Here is a 24,791-nt window from a genome sequence, read left to right on the forward strand (position 1 = left end):
TTGCAAGTTTTGAGTTCAAGCACCAATTGAAAGCGCTGATTTTGATTGTGATGGGTTTTAGACCCGATAGTTTATATGCTATGTTTTATAACTCCGGTGCATCCATCTTGTTGCAGTTTATTAAGGATTGGGTTGATATAACAATGGAAAGCGCCGATTGAGATTTGTGATGGGAATTCAATGGAGCGCTGAACAGGCGGATCTGATAGATTTATTAAACAGAGTTAATTCCTTTCAGTTCTGCTTTGCGTATTTTGTGTCGATTTCACTATGTAAACAAAAAAATTAATGTTAAAACCGAATCTGAAGAGGAAGGAAATTGGGTGTATTTTCTGGTGTTTTGGCCAATCAAAACACATCCGATACATATGTAAGCCCAGGTTATGCACAATTCAAACACAGTTTATTATGATTAAAGTGGATTAATTATTATTAAGGCATATACAGAGGAACTTGACAGCAGATTAACAGAGCCAAAAGGCCAGCAGTCATTGTCATGTTCAGTTATTTTCTGTTATTTTATGTTTTTTGAGATGTCTTTACCCTCTGTGTAATATTTTGTAATAATTCTTACTTCAGATAGTTAGAGAAACAGTTTTAGTAGTTTGATAGTTTCAGAGATCAACCACTATTTCACAATGTATAAAAAGAGGAAAATTTACAGAGAAGGGGTCGGTGGTTTGAATTTTGGAGAACCCGAAGACTAGGCCACTGTATTCTTGATATCATCGTTGATTAATGAAGGAATCATAAGTTTCCATGAGTTGTTGGGTATAATTTTGTAACCTTCTCTGTCATGTGTCATGTTATGTTTTATTCTTTCAAGCATAGTAATGATGCTGCAGGTCTTTATTTGCTTATTTAGATAAAGTTAAAATTCCTTATAAGAGTGCTCCTATACTTGAAATTTCCACCTTCCTTTCTAAGTTATAGATAATAGTTTCTGTGAAAGACCAACGTATTATCTTTAACTTCTCCAAGAGTCACAGATAGTAGTTTCTGTGTTAAGCAACATATTGTCTATGATTCAGTTCTAATTTTCATAATTCTTCTAAGTTATAGATAGTAGTTTCTATGAAAAGCCAACATATTATCTTTAACTTCTCCTTCAAGATTTCTTCACTCATCATTTATATCTAGCAACAAATGGCATTCTGAGATGTTTTGGTCATACATGTATTAAGGGTTAAAGACCAAGTTTTCCAGGTCCCTCATTTGAGAACACAACAAACAATAAGTGACTAAAAATAATATTTATTAATGTCTTAAGAAAAATTTCTCTACAGCCAGGAAATTGGTTTCTTAACGTACAACATTAATTGGCGCTGCTGTTGGGGAGAGAAGACAAGAACAATTTTCCCTGGATTTTTCAATATTTTCCTCTAGTTGTTCCACGAAGAGGAAAAATTTGGTTATTTTGGATCAAAGCAATAACTCTTGCTTCAAGGAGACCCCATACAAGATCAGATACTTCACAACAAAAGGTTCAAGCTCTTTCAGATCCTGAAAGGCTAGTTTCAGGAGGGTTGGAAAGTCTAAGATCCCAATTACACCAATTCCTACATTGTCTGCATTAGGCAACAACTTATCCAAACATTCATCTGATAAAGAGTCATCTTTTTCATCATCTTCATTTCAAGAACCTAGCTATCAAGACCAATCTTTTGAGTCTATTACTTTTCATTTACCTGCTATAATTATTCAACCTGAACCAATAACCACATTACCACCTTTGCACATTCCATTTACCTCTCAATTAGGTTCCACATCTGTTGGTAATCAAGGTTCAATAAACATGGCAGTACCTGCATTCTTGATGAATAGGTATGCACCTCTTCAATTTCCACAACCGTTAAATCAAATGCCACAAGAATACCTCAAAATTCTTCCTCGTTTTATAGGGGAAGATGAACAAACTGTAGAAAATCATGTGTCAGTATTTTGCAATTTTGCAGAAAAAAAATGTTGAACATGTAGATGTTGTTCTAAGACTTTTTGTTCAGTCCTTGGATGGAGAAGCAAGGAAATGGTTTAAAGGGTTTCCCAATAATTCTATTCCTTCTTGGGAAGAGATGGAACATTTATTCATTCAGAAATGGGGAGAAAAAAGAGATCAAGGGTATTCATTACCAGAGTTTAATGCCATAAATAAAAAGTCTGATGAAACTATGGTCGAATTTGTCAAAAGGTTTAACAAATTGTACAATAGTCTTCCAGTGGAGATTAAGCCTCCTCCTGCTGGTGCAAAAATAACTTTTGCAGGGGATTTTGAACCAAATTTTGGATTCACATTAAGGGAAAGAAGATCTCCAACCTTGATCAAATCCAAACAGTTGCATTAGAGATAGAAGCAAACCTAGTGGCTGCAGGAAAAGCACCAGAGACACAACCTATCCAAGACAAGGGAAAGGAAAAGATGGAATACTCTCAAAGTTAAGCATTGGAGGATATGTGTAATGTAATTAAAACTTTTTCAGATAAGTTAAATAAATTAGAGTTAGAAAATAAGCATTTTCAGAAGCAAACACAGTATAATAAGAACTTTAATCCCCAATACAGAAGAAAACCTTTGAAAATCTTCTAAAGGGAAAGAAAAGATCTAAATCAGATTCAAGCACCATTATATATAGAAGCAGATCCTGGTGAAGAACGCCCTGAAGATCAAATTTCTACATTATATGCAGTAGATGAAGATGAACTGAGCATTGAAGGAGAAGAGTATGTGTATGATGAAGCAGATGCCATTCATGATGAAAATGAAATTGATGAATATTGGAAACAATTCTATGATTTTATGTAGGCTGAACTACATAAGAAATATGACCTAAGATCTAGGAAAAGATTAAGAAATCAAGAAAATGAAAGTGAGCAGCAAGTTTCAACTTCCTCACCAAAGGCGACTCCACAAGAATCTTAGCCTTCAAAACAAGTAAATAAAGGAAAGCAGCAATGGAATGCAAATGGCAAGACATAGATACTTCAAGGTGAGTCTTCTCAAGATCAAACTAGAAAAATATCCTTGGAGAAACTTGTTTCAATTCCTCAAGTAATTCCAGTCATGAAGAAAGGTGAAGATGAGAATGAAAGGACTGCTAAACAAGGTCACTTGTTTAGTCTTACTAAGGAGTTAGAAAAGGTAAGAATACAAGTTCCCCTTACAGAATTGGCAAAAACACCTAGTTATTAAAAGGAGATTGCTGAGTTTATTAATTTAAAAGAAAATGAGAATATAAATGACACTGTGAATCTACAGGAAGATAAACTAGTAGTGGTTTTTGGTCCACATGTAGAGGAAGTAGATTCTTCAATACCTCCTTTTTATATTTCCTTATTGGTTCATGATTTCCTCCTACATGATTGCATGTTTGATTTGGGAGCTTCACATAATCTTATGCATTTGTCAGTGATGAAGCAACTAAATCTACAAGTGACCAAACCTTATAGGGACTAGTATTCTTTTGATTCGAAAAAAGTCAAGTGTCTGGGGGTTATTAAGGATCTGGCAGTGTCACTAGCCCAAATTCCCGCTAGAAGCTTGGTCATTGATGTAGTAGTAGCAGATATCCCTGCTAGATTTCGAATGCTTCTATCTAGGTCCTGGGGGGCTAAATTGGGTGTTGTTTTGAAACTAGATTTTACATATGCTGTTATATCAATTTTTGGTGGGGAAGAGAGGAGATTGTATAGAGAAACTAGATTTGTAAAAACAATTACAAAAAATGGAGCAAGTAATTCACCTGTATATAGCCAAGAGAAGGATGAATTTTCTTGTTTCACATTGCATGATAATGCAGAGCTGGTTGAAGATAATCAGAAGTAGCTTACTTCAGCCAATGTAATTACAGAGCTACAAACTAAAGGAGTGTGGAAATGTTTCTTTGATGGAGTTTATTCCCAGGAAGGAACAGGTGTTGGTTTTCTTCTAATTGCACCTAGAGGTAATATGTTCCCTTTTTCTTTTAAATTAGAGTTCAAGGAAACAAACAGTGTGGCAGAATACGAGTCCTTTATTATTTCTCTACAAACAGCTAAACATATGGGAGTTAAGTCAATTTCTGCTTTTGGAGATTCGGAGTTGACTATTAAGCAAATAAAATATCACTGCCAAACAAAGCATCCTAGGCTCAGGGCATATAGAAATGAGGTATGGGATTTGATTGAGAACTTTTTTGAAGCTTTTAACATTCAATTCATTCCAAGAGATGAGAATAGATTAGCATATTCATTGGCTGTGGCTGCTAGTACTTTCAAGCCTCCTATTAATGCAAGACTAATATATGAGGTATAAATGAGACACAGACCTTCTGTTCTTTATAATGTTAAGAACTGGCAAGTTTTTGAGGATGACCAGCAGATTAAGGAGTTTTTGACTATGGTTGAAGAGTCCCAGGGCACAGAAATTGATCAGGATGAAGAAGAGACAACATAAATTGCAGAAGTCAGTGATTTAAAAGATTCAATAGCAAATAAGAGGATATTTCAATTGAAAGATAATATTCTGCCAAAGGGACTTGTTCCTCTTGAAAGGCTTTTTAATTCCAATGATGTGGCTGTTGACTCAGGGAAGATTTCATAGGATGAACATATTCAGGATCACAACATTGGAACTTAGGAGAATCCCAGGTTAGTCAAATTATATGGTGGATTTTCACCTAATTTTCAAGAAAGATATATTAAACTTTTCAAGAATTATGTTGATGTCTTTGCATGGTCCTATGAAGATCTCAAAACCTATGATGTAAATATTATTCAGCATAAGATTCCTTTGAAGGAGGGAATTAAACCCTACAAATAGAAGCTTAGACAGATAAATCCTCTACTTCTACCATCAATTGAAAAGGAGGTCAAGAAGTTTCTTGATGCCAAAATAATAGTCCCACTCAGGTATTCTGATTGGGTGGCTAATTTAGTACCTGTGAGAAAGAAAAATGGAGAAATAAGGTTATGTGTGGACTTCAGAAATCTCAACAAGGCTTCTTTGAAAGATAACTATCCATTTCCTAAGATGGATCATGTGCTGCAAAAGGTAACAGGATCTTTTAGAATGTCAATGCTAGATGGATTTTCTGGTTATAACCAGGTGGCTGTGGACAAGGAGGATCAAAAGAAAACAATGTTCACGACTCCTTGGGGAACATTTATGTATGCCAGAATGCCTTTCGGATTGATGAATGCAAGTGCTACATTTCAAAGGGCTATGGACATTGCTTTTGTTGGAGATAAGTTTGTAGTAATATATTTGGATGATATTACTGTTTTCTCAAAGTCTGATGAAGAACATTTGGACCATTTGAAAAGGACTTTTGATAAATGTAGAAGATTTGGACTTTCCTTAAATCCCAAGAAATCCATTTTTGCTTTGGAGGAAGGAAAACTATTGGGACACATTGTTTCCAGAGATGGAGTGAAGATAGATCCAGCCAGAGTACAAGCTGTGCAAAAAATACCATTGCCTAGGAGTAAAAAGGATATTCAAAAGTTTCTGGGAAAGATAAACTTCCTAAGAAGATTTGTATCCAACTATGCAGAAATTGTAAAAGAAATTACTAATATGCTAAAGAAGGAGAATGAAGTGAATTGGACCAAAGAAGCTAGAGAATCATTTTCCAGGATTAAAGAGGCATTACAGGCAGCTCCAATCTTAATCAACCCTGATTACCAAAAGCATTTCCAAGTTTTTTCATTCGCATCATCAAGTTCAATAGCTGCTGTCTTACTGCAGAAGAATGATGAAGAGAAAGAGCAGCAAATTGTATTCTTCAGTAAGATTCTTAGGGATTCTGAGCTGAAATATAATATTCTTGAGAAATAGGTGTATGCTTTAGCAAAAGCCCTGAAATCTTTTAGAAATTATGTGCTGCAGTCACAAATCATTGCTTATGTGCCAAATGCTACAGTGAAAGATGTATTACTACAGGGAGATGTAGAAGGAAAAAGAGGAAAGTGGATAGCCAAGATCCAAGAATATGATTTGGACATAAAACCCACAAAGTTGGTGAAAGGACAAGGATTGGAAAATTTTTTGAAAGAATCAAACTTTCAGGCATTGGGAATTAACTTGTTGGCAGCTGTGGATAAAAAAGCAGCTGAAGAAAATGAAGGAAGGCAAGATCTAGGTATGAAGGTCAGGTATAAATTTTTGTGTTCAGAATGGTATAAGCATATAATTCATTATTTGTGCTTTCTTTCTTGTCCCCAATCCTTAGATAGAACAAAGTATAGGGCACTAAAGATCAAGGCACAACCATATGTGATTATGGAAGGCAAATTGTCTTGGAAGGATCCTGCTGGAATTTTATTGCTATGTTTAACAGAGGATGAATTTACAGAAACAATCAAAGATTATCATGAGGGGTTTTGTGAAGGACATTACAGTTCGAAAGTAATTGCACATAAGATCCTTCAGGCAAGATTTTATTGGCCTACTTTATTTGGTGATACACATAAGTTTGTTAGAAGTTGTTAGAAGTGTCAGCTTTTTGCTGAGAAAAAGAGATTGGCTCCTTTACCTTTGATTCTAGTTTTCATAGAGGAACCATTCAGACAATGGGATTGGATTTTGTAGGAGAGATTAATCCACCTTCAAGTGGACAACACAAGTGGGTTCTTATAGCAATCGATTACTTCACCAAATGGGTAGAGGCAATCCCTACTAAGAAAGCAACTGATCAGATAGTAATGAAGTTCCTGGAGGAGAATATTTTCAGCAGATTTGGATGCCCCATCAAAATTATAACAGACAATGCTCAGGTCTTTAATTCAAGTAAGTTCATTGCTTTTTGTCACAAGTATAATGTTATTTTGTCCCATTCAACAGCTTACCATCCACAGGGAAATGGATTAGCTGAATCTACTAACAAAACTTTGATGAAGATCCTTAAGAAAACTATTGCAGAAAATCAAAGAGACTGGGATTCTAAGTTAAAGTTTGCTCTGTGGGCTGCTAGAGTAACTACAAGAAGATCTATAGGGAAATCACCTTTTGAATTAGTATATGGAACTCAGGCTCTGTTTCCAAGTCAACTTGTGAAGCTGGTGATTGCAATGATTCAGGAGGCGAAAGAAGAACCAAATGCTTTGATAAGAAGAGTGAATAAAATGATGGAGCTAAGAGAGAATAGGGACAAGGTAAGAGACAAATTGATTTTGTATCAATCTAAGATGAAAAATATTTTTGACTGAAAATCCAAGGAAATTGATTTTAAAGTTGCAGATTTAGTATTGAGATGGGATACCAGAAGAGAAGATAAGGGTAAACATGGGAAGTTTGATCCTCTCTGGTATGGCCTTTTTAGAATTGCTAAATAAGATCCAATAATACCTTCATTCTTGAGAATCTTGATGGTGAGACTCTACAACTGCCTGTCAATGGGAAATACTTAAAGCATTACTTCCGGTTCTGAAGAATAAGCTTCATTTCATTGTAAATACCAGAGTGAAATCATTGTACAAATGCCATAGAATTTAAATTTATGCAAAGCAATATATGACTCCATGCTCGAGGTGAAGGCACTAATCTGCGGTTCATAGTGCTTCTGTGGCAAAAGCACTATCCCCAGGTGGAGCTAGATGTTGTAACATGCATTTTTTGTTACCTTTAATATTCATGTTTCATTCAAGAATCACTTGAAAATATCTTAAAAAAAGATAAGGCAAGAGGGAAATGTAATAAATTACATATCGGAATCAAAACACAAAAGAAACAAGTATAAAAGAATTGGCCCATGCAATTAAGTTAAATCACAATACAAATAGTTATATGAAGCCATAATCAATATATATATATATATATATATATATATATATATATATATATATATATATATATATATATATATATATATATATAGATATATATATATATCTATATATATATATATATATATATATATATATATATATATATATATATATATATATATATATATATATATATATATATATATATAATCTATATATATATATATGTGTGTGTGTGTGTGTGTGTGTGATAGCAATGCGATTAGATCACAATCGTGAAACACAGCAGGCATTTGTATGAAGTTACCACGGGAATCACCAATTGCCGATTGCGATAAGCAGTTAATAAAGCATTGAACAGGACAGACCCGAAGCAAATATATATTATGTTTTATAAGCCCCGACAGGTCCGCGATCATCGCATAACGTTTATATATGTATATGATTTACGCTGATTGCGATATGTGATGGCCGGACCCGATAATTTATATATGATGTGCTTTATAAGTCTGGCGGGTCCGCAATATCGCAAGTTTTGAGTTCAAGCACCAATTGAAAGCGCTGATTGCGATTTTGATGGGTTTTGGACTTGATAGCTTATTTGCTATGTTTTATAACTCTGACGCATCTGTCTTGTCGCAGTTTATTAAGGATTGGGTTGATATAACAATGGAAAGCATCGATTGCGATTTGCAATGGGAAGTCAACGGAGCGCTGAACAGGCAGATCTGATAGATTTATTAAATAGAGTTAATTCATTTCAGTTCTGCTTTGTGTATTTTGTGTCGATTTTGCTGTGTAAACAAAAAAATTAATGTTAAAACCAAATCTGAAGAGGAAGGCAATTGGGTGTATTTTCTGGTGTTTTGGCCAATCAAAATGCATCCGATACATACGTAAGCCCAGGTTATGCACAAGTCAAACACAGTTTATTATGATTAAAGCAGATTAATTATTATTAAGGCATATACAGAGGAACTCGACAGCAGATTAACAGAGCCGAAAGGCCAACAATCATTGTCATGTTCAGTTATTTTCTGTTATTTTATGTTTTTTGAGATGTCTTTACCCTTTGTGTAATATTTTGTAATAATTCTTACTTTAGATAGTTAGAGAAACAATTTTAGTAGTTTGACAGTTTCAGAGATCAGCAACTGTTTCACAATGTATAAAAAGAGGAAAATTTACAAAGAAGGGGTTGGTGGTTCGAATTTTGGAGAGCCCGACGACTAGGCCACTGTATTCATGATATCATCATTGATTAATGAAAGAATCAGAAGTTTCCATGAGTTGTTGGGTATAATTTTGTAACCTTCTCTGTCATGTGTCATGTTATGTTTTCTTCTTTCAATCATAGTAATGAAGCTGCAGGTCTTTATTTGCATATGTAGATAAAGTTAAAATTCCTTAAAAGAGCGCTCCTATACTTGAAGTTTCCACCTTCCTTTCTAAGTTATAGATAATTGTTTATGTGAAAGACCAACATATTATCTTAACTTCTCCAAGAGTCACAGTTAGTAGTTTTTGTGTTAAGCAACATATTGTCTATGATTCAGTTCTCATTTTCATAATTCTTCTAAGTTACAGATAGTAGTTTATGTGAAAAACCAACATATTTTCTTTAACTTCTCCTTCAAGCCCTACTCACTCATCATTTATATCTAGCAACAAATGGCATTCTGAGATGTTTTGGTCATACATGTATTAAGGGTTAAAGACCAAGTTTTCCAGGTCCCTCATTTGAGAACACAACAAACAATAAGTGACAGTAAATAATATTTATTAATATCTTAAGCACAATTTCTCTACAACCAGGAAATTGGTTTCTTAAGGTACAACATACACTATGTGTATGTGCACATGGTTGAGGAGAAGGCACTATGTGTTTTTCAGGTGTTGCAACTGATCCAGAGTGCCTACAGAATAAAGACAAAGTTAGAAGCTAAGGATTGATTAAAAGATAAGTATTAGTATCTTATTTCAATTTTATTATGCATGTGACTTATGATTCTGGTTTAAGATGATTACATGTGATCTATGATTATGGTTTATGATGGTTACATGTGATTTATGATTTTGATATATGATGGTTGTGTTTTGAGATAACCTGATGTTATATGTTTATTCATAATGATTTGATCAGACAACTAGTTTGACTTGTTGTGATAGGAAGTAAACAGGATTACAAGTGTACCTTGTTGATGGGCCACCAATGAGGTATGATTTGGATTTATTTCAATTTATTTTGAATCTAATGGAAATTATGTGCTTAGTACAACATGAAATGCCCAATTGGGTGATTGAAAATGATTGCAATAATTAGCAGCGAAAGTGAAAGAAATTCGAACAAGCAACAATATGCTGGTAAAGCACTTCAGGAGCCGGGCCATTATGGGACACTAGTGCCCAATAGTGTCCATTGATTTGCATGAGCATGATATGACTGGTATGATGGTTTGAGACAGGTATATCCCTTGGATGTTGACCTTCCGATGCGAGGAAGCCTTGCTAAGGGATGGATCACTTGGGATAGGGGATGCCCCAGAACTTAGAAGTTGAGTGACTGCACGAAAGGGGGTGACTAGATTTCTCGAGGGGCTGTGTAGCAAAGAAGCAAAGGTCGGGGATATATTTGTTTTGGTCATTAGCATTGCCAGATGGAATGAAATGCACATTGGGTTTGCGCCTTGGAACAATGATCTGGTAACTATTCGCTGAGAGGACAAGTGGCATGGGATTGTAGCGTTGGATATTGATGCAGTTTTGACTTTGACAGTGGATTATGGAATTCTTGGGAAGGAGGTGAATCCTGGTATTACTTTGAGGGTGGAGGGGTGAGCCTCTAGATTCCCTTGTTGCAAATGGAAGCATCATATCCTTTTATTTGTTGTTTGAGGAAATGTGCATATGTGTATATGTGTGTACTATTGTAAATATTGTATCGAGCTAGTTTATAAAGCTCCACAGATAGTATGGTTATTTGCTGGTTGACGCAAATGTGGATAAGTATATTAGGTTGTTATTGTAAATACCATAATGAGATGTGTTATAAATCTCCAGTAAAAAGTATGTTTGTCATGTTTTAGCAGATGGCCATTGTAAATACTGCAACGAGATCTATTATAAAACTCCATGGGAAATATGTTTGTGTTTCAACGGTTTTGCTGAGGTATAGGTGTGGTTGAACACCGAGGAAGGTGTGCCCCAATGGGGAGGGTTCTGTGACAACCTTAGTGAAAATTCCATGTAATAAAAATTAATAAAGGCAAAAAATAATAACCACGGTTGATGGGACACTTATTCCAAGTTAAATGTTGGGAAAAACATCCTAGTGTGGGTGTGATGGGGCTCTCATGTTTTGGTTGAGCTGGATTTCCAGATGGATTTGAAGCTGAGTGAGATGGATCTATGAATGATAGAACACATGGCCTAATGGTCCCTGAATCAGACTGTGGATCACAATAAAGCCACTGACCCAGTAACCCTTGATCCAGAATGTGGGTTGCGGTAAATCCAATATATTGTTGCCTCAGTGGGCCTAAGAATCCTTGCTAGTGAATGACAAGATATATGGAAAATCCAAGAGGTGGATTGCTATTCATTGGGCCTATTAATACTGGTATGGGATATGCGGTAAAGCCTGGAGAGCGGGTCTCGGTTTAGGGCCTAGTGATCTAGTATGGATTGTAGTAAATCCTGAGAGACTGGTGTCTCGATTTAGGGCCTAATGATATGGTGTGGATTGCTGTAAAGCCTGAGAGACTATGAAACAGGAAAATTACTCATGGTGTAGGTGGAGAAATCTGGTGGCATCCATGCTTCTTTAGCCTAGTGATCTAGTGGATATCATGTTAAAGCTTGTTATAACATGTTCATTATGTTGGCCTAGTGATCCAGGATGGATTACGATAAAGCCTGGCTTCTATTGATGAGGGTGAGGTGGTTTAGCATCGGGATGCCCTAGTTGGTTCTTTTGGTTTTAGTCCCACATTCATGCTTGGAATATGGCATGGGGGTGAATGGATGAAGAGAGATTTGGCTCAACCATTCTATGGCAGGGTGGAATGTGGAAGTCCCATCCCAAGTTTGGATTTTGCATCATCAATATGAGGTTATTTCTCCTTGTATCTCTATGAGTATTATACTGGTTTATATGTGGATTATATAACTATGATTTCATTAGTATTTCTGATGCTATTATGTTGGGTATGTATGTGTTTTATGACAATGGCTATGTATGGCTCTCATCATGTTTTTATTTTTAAATGAATGAACAATGTACCTATGACCTATTATATGATAATGAAACAAATGATATGAGGGAACAATGGTTCTTAGTGATTATCAGATAAGTATGAGATACCTACGCTTAAATCTATTATTTACACCTGTAGATTACATATTTTTGATATGTTTGATGAAATTCCTGTCATGGCTAGTAGGGGTTTGGTTAAGGGCTTGTTAAACTATTTGATTTTGCATCATTGTTTCCATGTTATTTTACTATTCTAGAGATGTCATTCAATTCTGGGCAGTGACCTGGGTTTTGGACCTGAAAAAGTGGCTAAAAACCCGGGGATGCTGGCACAACACTGGAAAAAATAGTCCTTGGACACTAGCATGCATATAGCATGAGAGCGTCGAGAGCCTCCAAAACTCTGGCAGGCCTATAGCATGAGAGCGTCCAGAGGTTAAGTGGTCAAAAACATTAGTGGGACCCAGGGGATAGCTACTTTAAGAGTTGGGATGGTTCTCAGGGGTACTGTAGCTGATGTGGAAGGTTTGTATGTTATGTTTCCGTCGATTCTGTTTCCTTAAGGTCACATAGGAGGTTGAATCTAATCATAGTAGCCTCTCGTCGCATGTTTACCTTGGTTGGATGGTTACTTGGGTAGATGTGGGAGGAGGGTGTTACAGAAAGTTCACTTCCAATTTTTGGAAGGATTTGTTTGTAGTTTTGGGCACAGAGTTGGCCTTCAGTACAAATTATCATTCGCAGATAGATGGATAGACATAAAGGGTCAAGATGATATTGGAGGACATGTTGAGGATGTATGTGATGCATCTGAAGCGAAAATGGGAAGAATATCTTCCATTGGTATAGGTCGCTTACAAAAATGGGTATCAAGAATATTTGAAGTTCGTTTGAGGCATTGTATAGGTGAAGTTGTAATACTCCCATCAGTTGGAGTGATCCAGTTAACATGGTGTTGATTGGACTAGACATGTTGGCGGACATGGAACGATAAATGCAGGTAATCAAGATGAATTTGAAAGTAGAATAGGATAGGAAAAAGAGCTATGTATATTGGAATAGGTTGTTTAGAGAGTTGCAGGTTGGGGAACAGGTGTACTTGCACATCAAACCAAAGAAGAGCTCCTTGCAGATTAGATCATGTGGCAAGCTGGCAGCACAGTTTTGTGGACCCTTCAATATTATTAAGAGGATTGGGCTAGTAGGCTATCGACTTGCACTTCCTCCAAAAGTGAAATTCCATGATGTTTTCCATGTGTCATTGCTTAAGTATGTTAAAGATGCTGATCATGTGATTGACTGGTCTATGTTGCAGCTGGAACCAGGTGGAGAATGCCAGCCAAAGCCTCAATGTATATTGCAAAAAAAGGTGTTCATGCTTTGAAATTGAGAAATCGAGAAGGTTAAGGTGCAATGGAAGAAATTTGGGCCTGATGAAGCTACATGGGAGATGGTAAATCAAATGCAGGCTATGTATCCTTCCTTTTTTCCAGTTGAGGCAAATCAGTTTCGGTATGGTGTTTTTGTATATGCCTTGGTATATGTTTTGGGGATGTTTGGTATATGTACATATGTATATGGTTGTAAGTACCACCATGATATGTGTTATAAATATCTGATAAGCGGTATGGGTGTTATGTCATTATGATGTTATGTTTGTTATTATTTCATGTTGATTTTCTTCTCAGCAGGTTGATCATTGTAAATACTGCAACAACCTAAGTTATAAAGCTCCATCGACAATATGTTTTGCTTACAATAGTCTTATGGTTATAGGTGTTGTTGAACATCGAGGATGGTAATCCCCTAAGGGGGAGGGTTTTGTAATAACCCTGGTGAAATTCCATGTAATAAAAGTTAATAAAAGGAAAAATAATAACCACGGTTGATGGGACACTTATTCCAAGCTGAATGTTGGGCAAGACATCCTAGTGTGGGTGTTCATTGGTTTATTAATGGCTAAGGAATTTGGAAAAGTAAATGGCTAAGGCTTTGGAAATGTGTTGACAATGATGGACCCACCAATATGTTAGGGGATCTCCTTGGTAAGAAGTCCCAATTAGACTTCAGACCATTTGGTGTAGGAGTCCTAACAGTGGGTTGTACGATAATTCCTTGACTATGATTTCAAACAGAGGCGAGTAAGATAACTTTGTTGGTAGCAAGGGTGTGACAATTGTAGTGAGCCAAGGAAGGTGCATGAGAGGTTCTAACACACGGGGGTTGAGATGAGTGCACCCATTGGAAACCTGTGATAGCATGGAGCTAACAAGGGAACACACGAGCAAAGATGCATCACAACATGGAAGGAAAGTTAGCTAGCAATCCAAAGTGATGGTTAAACCAACAACACATCTAAGAAAGATTCATACATACATACATAGAAAGCTATACATGCATGCATAAGAAACGAATACATATATCATTTAGAGTAAACCAGATAGCATAGAATACAATACAACATATGCATGAAACAGGCTGGCTCTTGTTATATTGCGAAGTGTAAGTTCCAGTCATACAATACATCCATGTCCAACCACTAGTTCCAACAACAGAACGTTATAGCCACAACCACGTGCTCCTCCAAAGAGATGTACTAGCTCTGCGTAGTGGAGAAGCCAAGGCTCATTATAATACTGTCCAAGCTTTCTCTAAGATAGTCTTATCGGAAGCTTGGTTGACCAAAAGCCTTTACAATGAGTTATGAGGGACTATTTATAACAAAGGGTGGGGTGACCCTTGACATTCCCCTTTGTGACAGTTCATCTACCCTCATGACTCTTCATCTACTCTATGACTATTACATCCAACTATCGATACTTGACTTACACTTGACAAGACATTACATTACAATGCACATGTACCCATGTGAGACAAAATGGCTTGAGAAAGCATGCTAGACATCACTATGACTTAGACAACCATGGAAGTCCAACTCCTCAACATCCTCATGATGATCAACAATAGCATACTGATGCCAAGGTCGGTAGTCCGTGATGGTGTCCATGTACTCCAAGGTGACATCTTTCTGGAACCTAACTCTTGCGTCCATAGCATCTGGGTACACTGCTCAGGCTCCTCTATCTAACTCGTTTGAAAGCATGTGCATCATTGTCTTCAAAGCCGTCGGAACAACAACATACTTGTGCATGATGTCTGCACTAATGGGCAAGTCTGGGTTGGTGGAAATGCGCATGAACTCGTCAAAGTACATGTCAAGATCTAGTCAGACCTATGCCTTTGTCTTCACTTGGGTGAGAGTCCCAATGGATGGGATCATATGTGTTGCACCACAACATCCATACTCTTGAATACATATGCATGGGAAGCTTGTATATGAGTGAAGAGGTGCAGGAGCTCTTCATAGCTCTGGATCTGACTTCGAATACGTTTCTTCAACTTGACCGCTCTGGCCTTCATCATCTTAAGCAAGTGAAGCAGGGCTCCCTTGTATCTCATTGTCCATATTTGCATGTAACAACAACAACATGCAAGTTCGCTAAGATACATGCTCTTCTAGCACATTGCTGCTGCTATCCTTTGAGATGGATGACTATCTTATGCATCGTGCCAAACTTGGAATACAATGCTTGCATAATACTGTCAAGGGACAATAATTCATCCAATATTTCCTTCTTCAGTTCAGCTCGAGCGGACGTTATCACCAACTCTCCTCCTTGCTTGGCCGTATATATTTCCTTAGCCATTTGCTCATTCTCAGCTATCAGAAAGAAAACACTTGAGCTAGTGGCTTCATCATACACTCTGGTAGCATCGGCCAAGGCTGCTGGATGTTTGTGCACGTCAGGAATGATCACTCGTTCCTCAACCTTCACAGGAGATACATGATCATTCAGAGTTGACACTCTGCGAGACTGCACAACTCTATGTTGAGACTCGTCAAATGAGATGTTGTGCATCTCTCCTTCTGGCTGATCTCCAAGGATATCAGTGCTTCCTTGGTCGCTTGAGACTTTCTCATCTTCTGGATGCGGTGAAGCTGGTAAGTCGACCTCTTGGTGATAAGGCATAAGGTCGATGTCCTGTTCCAATTCTTGTTGCTCCATATCCATATCCAACTATTGAAGTGCTTGCTCTATCTCACAAGTGAAGTCTTTCTCCTGCGATGGTTCACCCTGTCTGCTTGATGCCAACTATTATGATGAGTCCACTACCTATACAGGCACTGTTTCATCCATTTTCAAATGTTGCACCCCTTGCAATACTTGTTTCTGTTGCGCTTCCCTCTCTTGTTTGCGTAGCTCTTGTTACTTTCAGAGTTGCTCCTTTAACTCATGCAACTCCTTCTCTGTTTCCTCCATTCTTCTCTTCTCCCTCTGCCTTTGCGTGATTCACTTGTCGTGTTGTTGCCTCTTTGCCTCTATAGCCATAACTGCTTTCTCCACAAATGGATCTTCTTGGAACTTGCGGCTTTGGTCTTCCTCCATACGATTGACAATCTTCCTCTTGCCCTTATCGCACACTGGTATGCTTACCTCTGCTGCTGCTGCTGCTTCTGGTTCTCTCTGGGATGCTACTTCACGTTACCTCACTAACCACTCCACAGTGAAGCTGACCTATTCATTGGGTTTGGAGAAACTGTAGCAATATGACCATGGGTCCTCCTCTGCCCAATGAAATGCCTCGTGGATCCAGTTGAACTGTACTCTCGTGCGGTGATATTTCACTAGACAATGTGGTTCATACGGATTGTAACATCAGAGGTCAAATGGATACTTCTTCATCTGCTTTGCTTCGACATCTGCATGCTTGAAAATCTAGATCTCGTATAACCCAATCCAAAATGGAAGAGCGGGCCAAGGTGCCTTCTTCTTCTGGTGTAGTCTAGCTGTCAATCCTCCCGAGATGTGATATGCTACTTCCTGCATGATGAGCACGTCGAAGGAAAACTTTAGTAGAACATGCAGAGGCTTCTCCGCGTTGTACATCTGTATGGAGGTGTTAGATGATGAGGCATACCAATCAGCTATGTCTATCAGTGACTCCATTGCTGCCTTCGACATGCACGGTGGATCCATTCGAATATCATCTTGTAAACTAGGGTGACAAAATGATCGGATAGCCGTGTGATAACTCCTCTGAAGCTGCATTCAGACAACAACTTACAATAAGTGTTTACAGGAGTCTTCTCCGGTGACCATGCCCACTTCAAGCCCGGGAACTCCAGTCGAGCACAAATTTCATCTAAGATGTAGGTGGACATGTATATATCTATGTACATACCTTTGGGTGACTGTCGAGCCTTCGTTACCTGTTCCTTCAGCTGATGAGCCAACATGCTGGACCAGTTACATGGTTTTCCTTCTCTGGCCAGTTGGTCTAGCACGATCACCCAACTCTGTGGGAAGGTTTTCGTGCTTTCTTGGCCATACAGTCGACATGAAAATATGACCAAGTATTGATACGCCTTCCGCAATATCTTTGTCTTGTAGATCTGGTTGGGTGTCATCCTGAATCTAGTTGGCTCCTTTACCCAGTTCTTCAAAATGTCTCTGGAGTTGGCACTATTGCTGGGTAAGTTGAAGGGAGTCTCCATGATAGTCACAGGCTCTGACATCTGATACATCTCATCATAATCCTGTGCCCAGAAGGTTGCAATCTTCGTCCCGTTGACACTACTCAAAGTCACCGTCTCAGGATCAGCGTGCGAGACGATCTAGTGTATCATGTATGCGCATGTGAATGCGGGGTATCTACATGCAATCCAATACAAGCTAGACTTGTGAATGTTCATGTGCACCTAGTGGTCTTCAAGGCCTTCCCCAAATGTGCCTGCAAATGTATCGTTGACCTCTTGCCATTTCAACTTGATGTCCTTATCTAGAAACAAGTTGGTATCTTCATAGATCGGTAAACTGGAGGACACTCGCTCAACTGCTACTCCAGTTGCACTTCCATTAGTGTATTTTGATCCTACTCTGTTGGAGGCCATTGATCCTATACCGATAAGAGGTGGATGAACACCTGAAAGATATGGAGAAAAAGCAACACGCATGGCAAGAAATATGTCAACGAAAACCAAAGCAAATTCAGGAATGACATAACACATACCTTGGGAATGATAGGCAGGGATTGCACAATTTCTTCTGGGAGGCTGGATGAATGGCTGCCAGAATTGTGCAAAATGCAGTCTGGGTTGTATGGGAGGCAAGAGTGGCTATTGGATTTGCACAATGCGCAATCCAGGTTGACTGCTAGAATTGCGCAATTCCAGCTGGCAATGACTGCAGGATCAGTGATTGCATTGCACAATTTTCTGGGCCAACAGTCACTATTCCTCAGAAATGTGTAAAGCAAGCCTGGAGGGCAGTCACTAGGAAGAAATGTGCATTTCTAGAGAGGAATAGAGAGCCTTCCCGCTCAGGATTACGCAATGCTATCTTGGTGAGGCAGAGTCCAAGCCAAGGCTGGCCAGACCCACCGACAGGAAACTGAATGCGAATGTGAAAGTGAAAGCATGACAATACTAAGTGAAAGCATAAGTGATTGATCATGCATGTAAACATTGAATGAAAGATTTAGAAAACATAACAACATGCATGTGGGTGAAGCGAGTCACCGAATCGGCAACCATTCGTGCAAAACAGTTTCATGCATGTGAAAACAGTGAGATAGCAAGGAAAACTGAAACAATTATAGTACAAGATAATATGCATGTAAACGGAAAAAAGCATTCAAAGAAATCAAGCAAACAACACTCACACAAGTGAAAACACAAAAAGTGATAGAAACGTTGAAAAAGACAAGTTGAGACCACTTACCTGTGAATAGCTGAGCCAGATGTGTCAAAGAGTCTTGGATGTGCTGCGGGATGTCAAAGCTCCAAGATTGATGTGAAATAATGAGATTTGACGCATTGAATAAATAAGTTTGGTCTCATGACACGCACACCACAAATCTAGGAAAAAGCAACACTCAGAGGAAAGGTTCTAAAGTGATCTTTGCATGTAACCTCCAGCTGCTAAGAATAGCTCCCTGAATCAAGGGATGAATTTTGCATGTTGTCTTTTTCTATTTCTGGAAAAGGTAAGCCATGCATGCAAGTCAAGTTTCCTTAGTCCTGGGTGGAACTGGTCAACCCAACTGCACATGCAAGAGGTTGCTCAACTGCTGGGAGAAAATGCGCATTTCTGGATGGGAGTTGGGCTGACTGCCTAGGAGATTTGTGCAATTTCTGGGTAGAGCAGCTAACTTCTGCCCAGGATTGTGCAATTCCTGGGATGAGCAGCCCTGCTGGGAAGAATTGTGCAATTTTTTGGATGAAGCATGACTGGTAGAATTGTGCAATTTTGGAGCATAGTAGGCTGCCAGACATAATTGTGCAATTTCTAGAGGGAAGGTTGGTTGCCCTCTAGAATCGTGCAATTTCTTAAGGTAACTGCTCAGCCTATAGCTAGACCAAGTCTGGGGAAACAACCTGTGAGGGGAATGCATCAAGCTTTGACAGACAAGCTATCTTTTAGCAAGAAAAACACTGAAGCTTGTGTACTTGAAAAAGCAAGACATAGTGTTGTGAAAGGTTGGTAGGGAGGCTCCAAAACGGAGCTAAAGCAAAATTTTGGAGGGTGGTTGTATCCATTACAACACTTGGAGACACCCTTTTAGAACTCCAGCTCTCTGAATGAACCTTGTTCATGAAAAGCAATTCTGAAACCTCCAAAAGTATTGTTCATTTCTCAGTTCGTCTTGGTTTCACACTAGCTTGATTGTGAGATGTAGCATCTACCAAGCTCTTGGTTGGTTGACAGACATTCCAAGCCAAGGAAACACAGTTGTTTTGATTGGGGTTGAGGGGTATATTGGTGCACAAGTAGTATAGTCATTAGAGTCTTAGTTTCATCTCTAGTGTTGCTTCACTACCAGCAGGCCTGGACAGTACCCCAACGGAGTCACATAGGAACACAAGCATGGCTCCACTGCCAATGAGCCTGGTCAGTACTCCAATAAAGTTACTTGCACCAACTCTCTACGCAAGAAGCCTTTCTCTTCTTTTGCTTGATTAATTTTCATTTTTTGAAAATTTTCACTTTTCATTTTTTTCATTTTCGTAACTGTGCATAACACTTATTCATTTCAAAGGTGGAAGAGGGATCCTGAGTTATTGAGAGAAGAAGAGGTTGTTCCTATAGAGAAATAGTTTATTATATCTCTGATGTGCTTGTTAAGGTTTCCCCCCTCACCTTACTCTACTTGACTGAGATGACAAAGGTTAACCCAAAAACAACCGAATAGAGTAGGTGACCTAGTTAACACGCAAGAGTTGTGTTTTCACCAAGGTTCATTTCGAACAATACGTATTTTCCTTCGATGTTTTATGGACTAGAAGTAACAAGTTCTTCATATATAGGTAGGATGACAGATAACCAAGTAGTGATAGTTGTACAAGGCCTCTTGTACTTTCCCCAGCTTGTTTCAGGAGTCATACATGGTTTCATGTGAAACTAACCTATGAAAAAACAAGCAAACAAACAACAAAGAAAAGTAGAAGTAGAAGCAAAAGCGAAAGAAAAGCAGGTAAGCAAACAAGCAAGCAGACAAACAAATAACAAAGCAAGTAAGCAAACAAGCATGCAAGAAAACAACTGAAAGAAAACACTACTCCTACTCCTAAACTAACGATGCATGGGCATGATCACGTGAAGTGATATTTCCAATGCAGCCACTGGTGCATTGGTTGACACATGTTGGTGAAGGCTTGGTCCGTGAGCAACCTAGTTGTGTGGACCAACAAACAATAAAGATATAACAATGAAGACAAACACACTTCATCTTTCGAAGTGCCCACAAGACATAAGTGAGTGCAAGTACATGACAAGTAGTCCGTGGACTTACCATGGTGCTGTGCAACACTGCATGCAACCTTGAAGCATATGCACACTCTTGACTGTGACATGTAAGCAAATGAAAGAAACAAAGAAAACTTGCATCATGCACGTGTGCTTGCAATGTAAGATTCCTCCAATACATGAGTGATAGGATCATGTAGTTCGAGTGAAGGAAGTATGATCTATGTGTGAGATTGATCTTCTATGCATACAAATGGGTGATGAGGAGCCTTGGTTGATTGATCAATTTCCTAATCGGAAGTGAAACCAACCTCCGGACAGCGAGGGCTTGACATAACCATCAACTCAGACTAAAGTGCCTCGACAACCTGGAGTGTTTCAACTTCATCATCTAAAAGATCATCATAGACCGTTGGCTTTAAAAAACCAGCTATGATAGAATCATGATCGTGATCGAATATGGGAGTAAATGGATCACGACAACCATGATCAGAAAAATCAATGATTTCATCGGCATCCTCATTATATGATGAATGAAACAGAGGGGTAGATGAGAAGCAAACAAATTCATCCTCTGTATTTCCAGAAAAGGTAGATGAAGGATCAAGTGGATTTTCAATGAATAACTTATCCTCTCTGTGGTCGGATGATAGAATGACATCCGGTGTATCCTGCGAGTGATCAACAATGGATGCATCTGTAGATGAAGATACACATGTGAAATCATGGATGACAGGTTTACAAAAGATGTTAGGAAGGAACGAAAGCAGATCAGACGGAAGGGAGTCATCCTTTTTCGAGTGTTGATGCTCAAGCTCCCACTCATACTCTTCATGAATGACAATGCATGTTGGTTGTGCAACAAAAATTCTGTTAGTGGCTTGTTCCTCATTCACAACAATTGTAGAGTCTGGAATGGAAGAACACAAGACAGTATCATCCGAAGGGATAGCTGAGTGCGAAGACGGAGGTTGTGGAACAAAATGCATATGACAACTCGATGTACTCACAACCAAATCTGTGCGAAAATTAAGTGAAGTGATGTTGGGAGCATGTGACACCTGAACAGGTTTGTGAACATGATCTTCAACATCACTCTATAGTGGTGGAGCTGTTTGATGAGGGGATGGTGGACAGTCACTTGTAATAGTGACCATGTTTGTCTGTGATTGCACAGCTCCATTACTGAAGAATACTGAGCAAGACTTGATTTTCAACTTCTTCTTGGGATGAGCAGATTTCTTAATGCAATACTCTGATCGGTCCCAAAGATAGAAAAATTTCATCTGGCTCTTCGGAGCTTGAAACTGCAAATCACGGAAGCGTTGCCAAAAATCCATAGTTGATTCATGTGGAGCCTTCCATTGTTGTAACAATTTTTGGTCAAGATGTTCTGGATCAAAATGATAGAAAGTGTCTTCAATGAGATCACATAAGTGCTCAAGTGAGTGCACGCTGTCAGCTGGTAGGCTGCATATCCACTGATGTGGGAAGTCGCGAAGTGTGTATGCAAGCAACAAACTATCCTGTTCATCAGAACATCCATCTTCCTCATGAAGCATGGAAATAAAGTCATGTAAGAACTCAGGCCAGGCCACTTCACCTTCACCATCATACATGTAAGTGGACAAGTGATCAAAAAACTCCCTCATGATGGTGACATCTTCGTGATTCGAAAAAAATCATGGAGGGAGAAGAGTGCAAGAATCCATGATAGATATGAAAAGGTTCAAAATAGGATGAGAGGACACAACTTGTCATCTGGCCCTCCTTCTAGCACCAAAAATGTTGATGGTACTGGACCCGCCAACATGTTGGGGGATCTCCCCAGTAAAAAGTCCCAATTAGACCTCAGATAGTTTGGTGTAGGAGTCCCAGTAGTGGGTCGTACGATAATACCTTGACTGTGATTTCACACGAAGGTGAGTAAGATAACTCTGTTGGTAGCAAGGGCATGACGGTTGCAGTGAGCCAAGGAAGGTGCATGAGAAGTTCTAACACACAGGGGTCGATATGAGTCCACCCCTTAGAAACCTGTGATAGCACAGAGTTAAGAAGGGAACATAGGAGCAAAGATGCATCACAACATGGAAGGAAAGTTAGCTAGCAATCCAAAGTGATGGTTAAACCAACAACACATTTAAGAAAGATTCATACATACATACACAGAAAGCTATACATGCATGCGTAAGAAAAAATATACATATATCATTTAGAGTAAACCAGATAGCATAGAATACAATACAACATATACATGAAACATGCTGGCTCTTGTTATATTAAGAAGTGTATGTTCCAGTCATAAAATACATCCATGTCCAAACACTAGTTCCAACGACAGAACATTACAACCACAACTGCCTGCTCTTCCAAAGAGATGTACTAGCTCTGCATAGTGGAGAAGCCAAGGCTCATTACAATACTGTCCAAACTTTCTCTAAGATAGTCCTATCGAAAGCTTGGTTGACCAAAATCCTTTAAAATGAGTTATGAGGGACTATTTATAGCAAAGGGTGGGGTGAGCCTTGACATTCCCCTTTGTGACAGTTCATCTACCCTCATGACTCTTCATCTACTCTATGACTATTACATCCAACTATCGACACTTGACTTACACTTGATAATACATTACATTACAATGCACATGTACCCATGTGAGACAAAATGGCTTGAGCAAGCCATGCTAGACATCACTATGACTTAGACAACCATGGAAGTCCAACTCCTCAACATCCTCGCGATGATCAACAATAGCATACTGATGCCAAGATCGGTAGTCTGCGATGGTGTCCACATAGTCCAAGGTGACATCTTTCTGGAACCTGATTCTTGCCTCCATAGCATCCGGGTACACTTCTCGGGCTCCTCTATCCAACTCGTCTGAAAGCATGCGCATCATTGTCTTCAATGTGGCCGGACTAGCAACATACTTGTGCATGATGTCTGCACTGATGGGAAAGTCTGGGCTAGTGGAAATGTGCATCAACTTGTCGAAGTACGAGTCAAGATCTAGTCGGACATGTGCCTTTGTCTTCACCTGGGTGAGAGTCCTAATAGATGGGATCACATGTGCATGCACCACAACATCCATGCTCTTGAATAAACGTGCATGGGAAGCCTGTATACTAGTGATGAGGTGCGGGAGCTCTTCACAGTTCTGAATCTGACTTCGGATATATGCCTTGAGCTCGACCGCTTTGGCCTTCATCATCTCAGGCAAGTGAAGCAGGGCTCCATTGTATCTCATTGTCCATGTTTGCATGTAATCAACAAAAACATGCAAGTTCGCTAAGATACACACTCTTCTAGAACATCGCTGCTGCCATTTTTTGAGATGGACGACTGCCTTATGCATGGTGCCAAACTTGGAATACAACACTCGCATAACTGTGTCAAGGGATAATACTTCATCCATTATTTCTTTCTTCAGTTCAGCTCGAGTGGACGTTCTCACCAACTCTCCTCCTTGCTTGGTCGTCTGTAGTTCCTTAGCCATTCGCTCATTCTCAACTATCAGAATGCGAACACTTGAGCTAGTGGCTTCGACATACACTCTGGTAGCATCAGCCAAGGCTGTTGGATGTTTTTGCATGTCAAACACAATCACTCGTTCTTCAAACTGCGCAGGAGATGTATGATCATCGAGAGTCGACACTTTGCGAGACTACACAACTCTATGTTGAGACTCATCGAATGAGATGTTGTGCATCTCTCCTTCTAGCTGATCTCCAAGGATCTCAGTGCCTTCTTAGTCACTTGAGACTTGCTCATCTTCTGGATGCGGTGAAGTAGGTAAGTCAACCTCTTGGTGATAAGGCATAAGGTCGATTTCCTGTTCCAATTCCTGTTGCTCCATATGCGTATCCAACTGTTGAAGTGCTTGCTCTATCTCACGAGCAAAGTCTTGCTCTTGTGATGGTTCACCCTATCTGCCTGATGCCAACTATTCTAATGAGTCCACTACCTATACGGGCACTGTTTCATCCATT

This window comes from Pinus tabuliformis, chromosome 4_1 (genome assembly GCF_031772625.1).
Source record: "Pinus tabuliformis cultivar Carrire ecotype Pingquan chromosome 4_1, CPIR1, whole genome shotgun sequence".
NCBI classification, from domain to species: Eukaryota; Viridiplantae; Streptophyta; class Pinopsida; order Pinales; family Pinaceae; genus Pinus; species Pinus tabuliformis.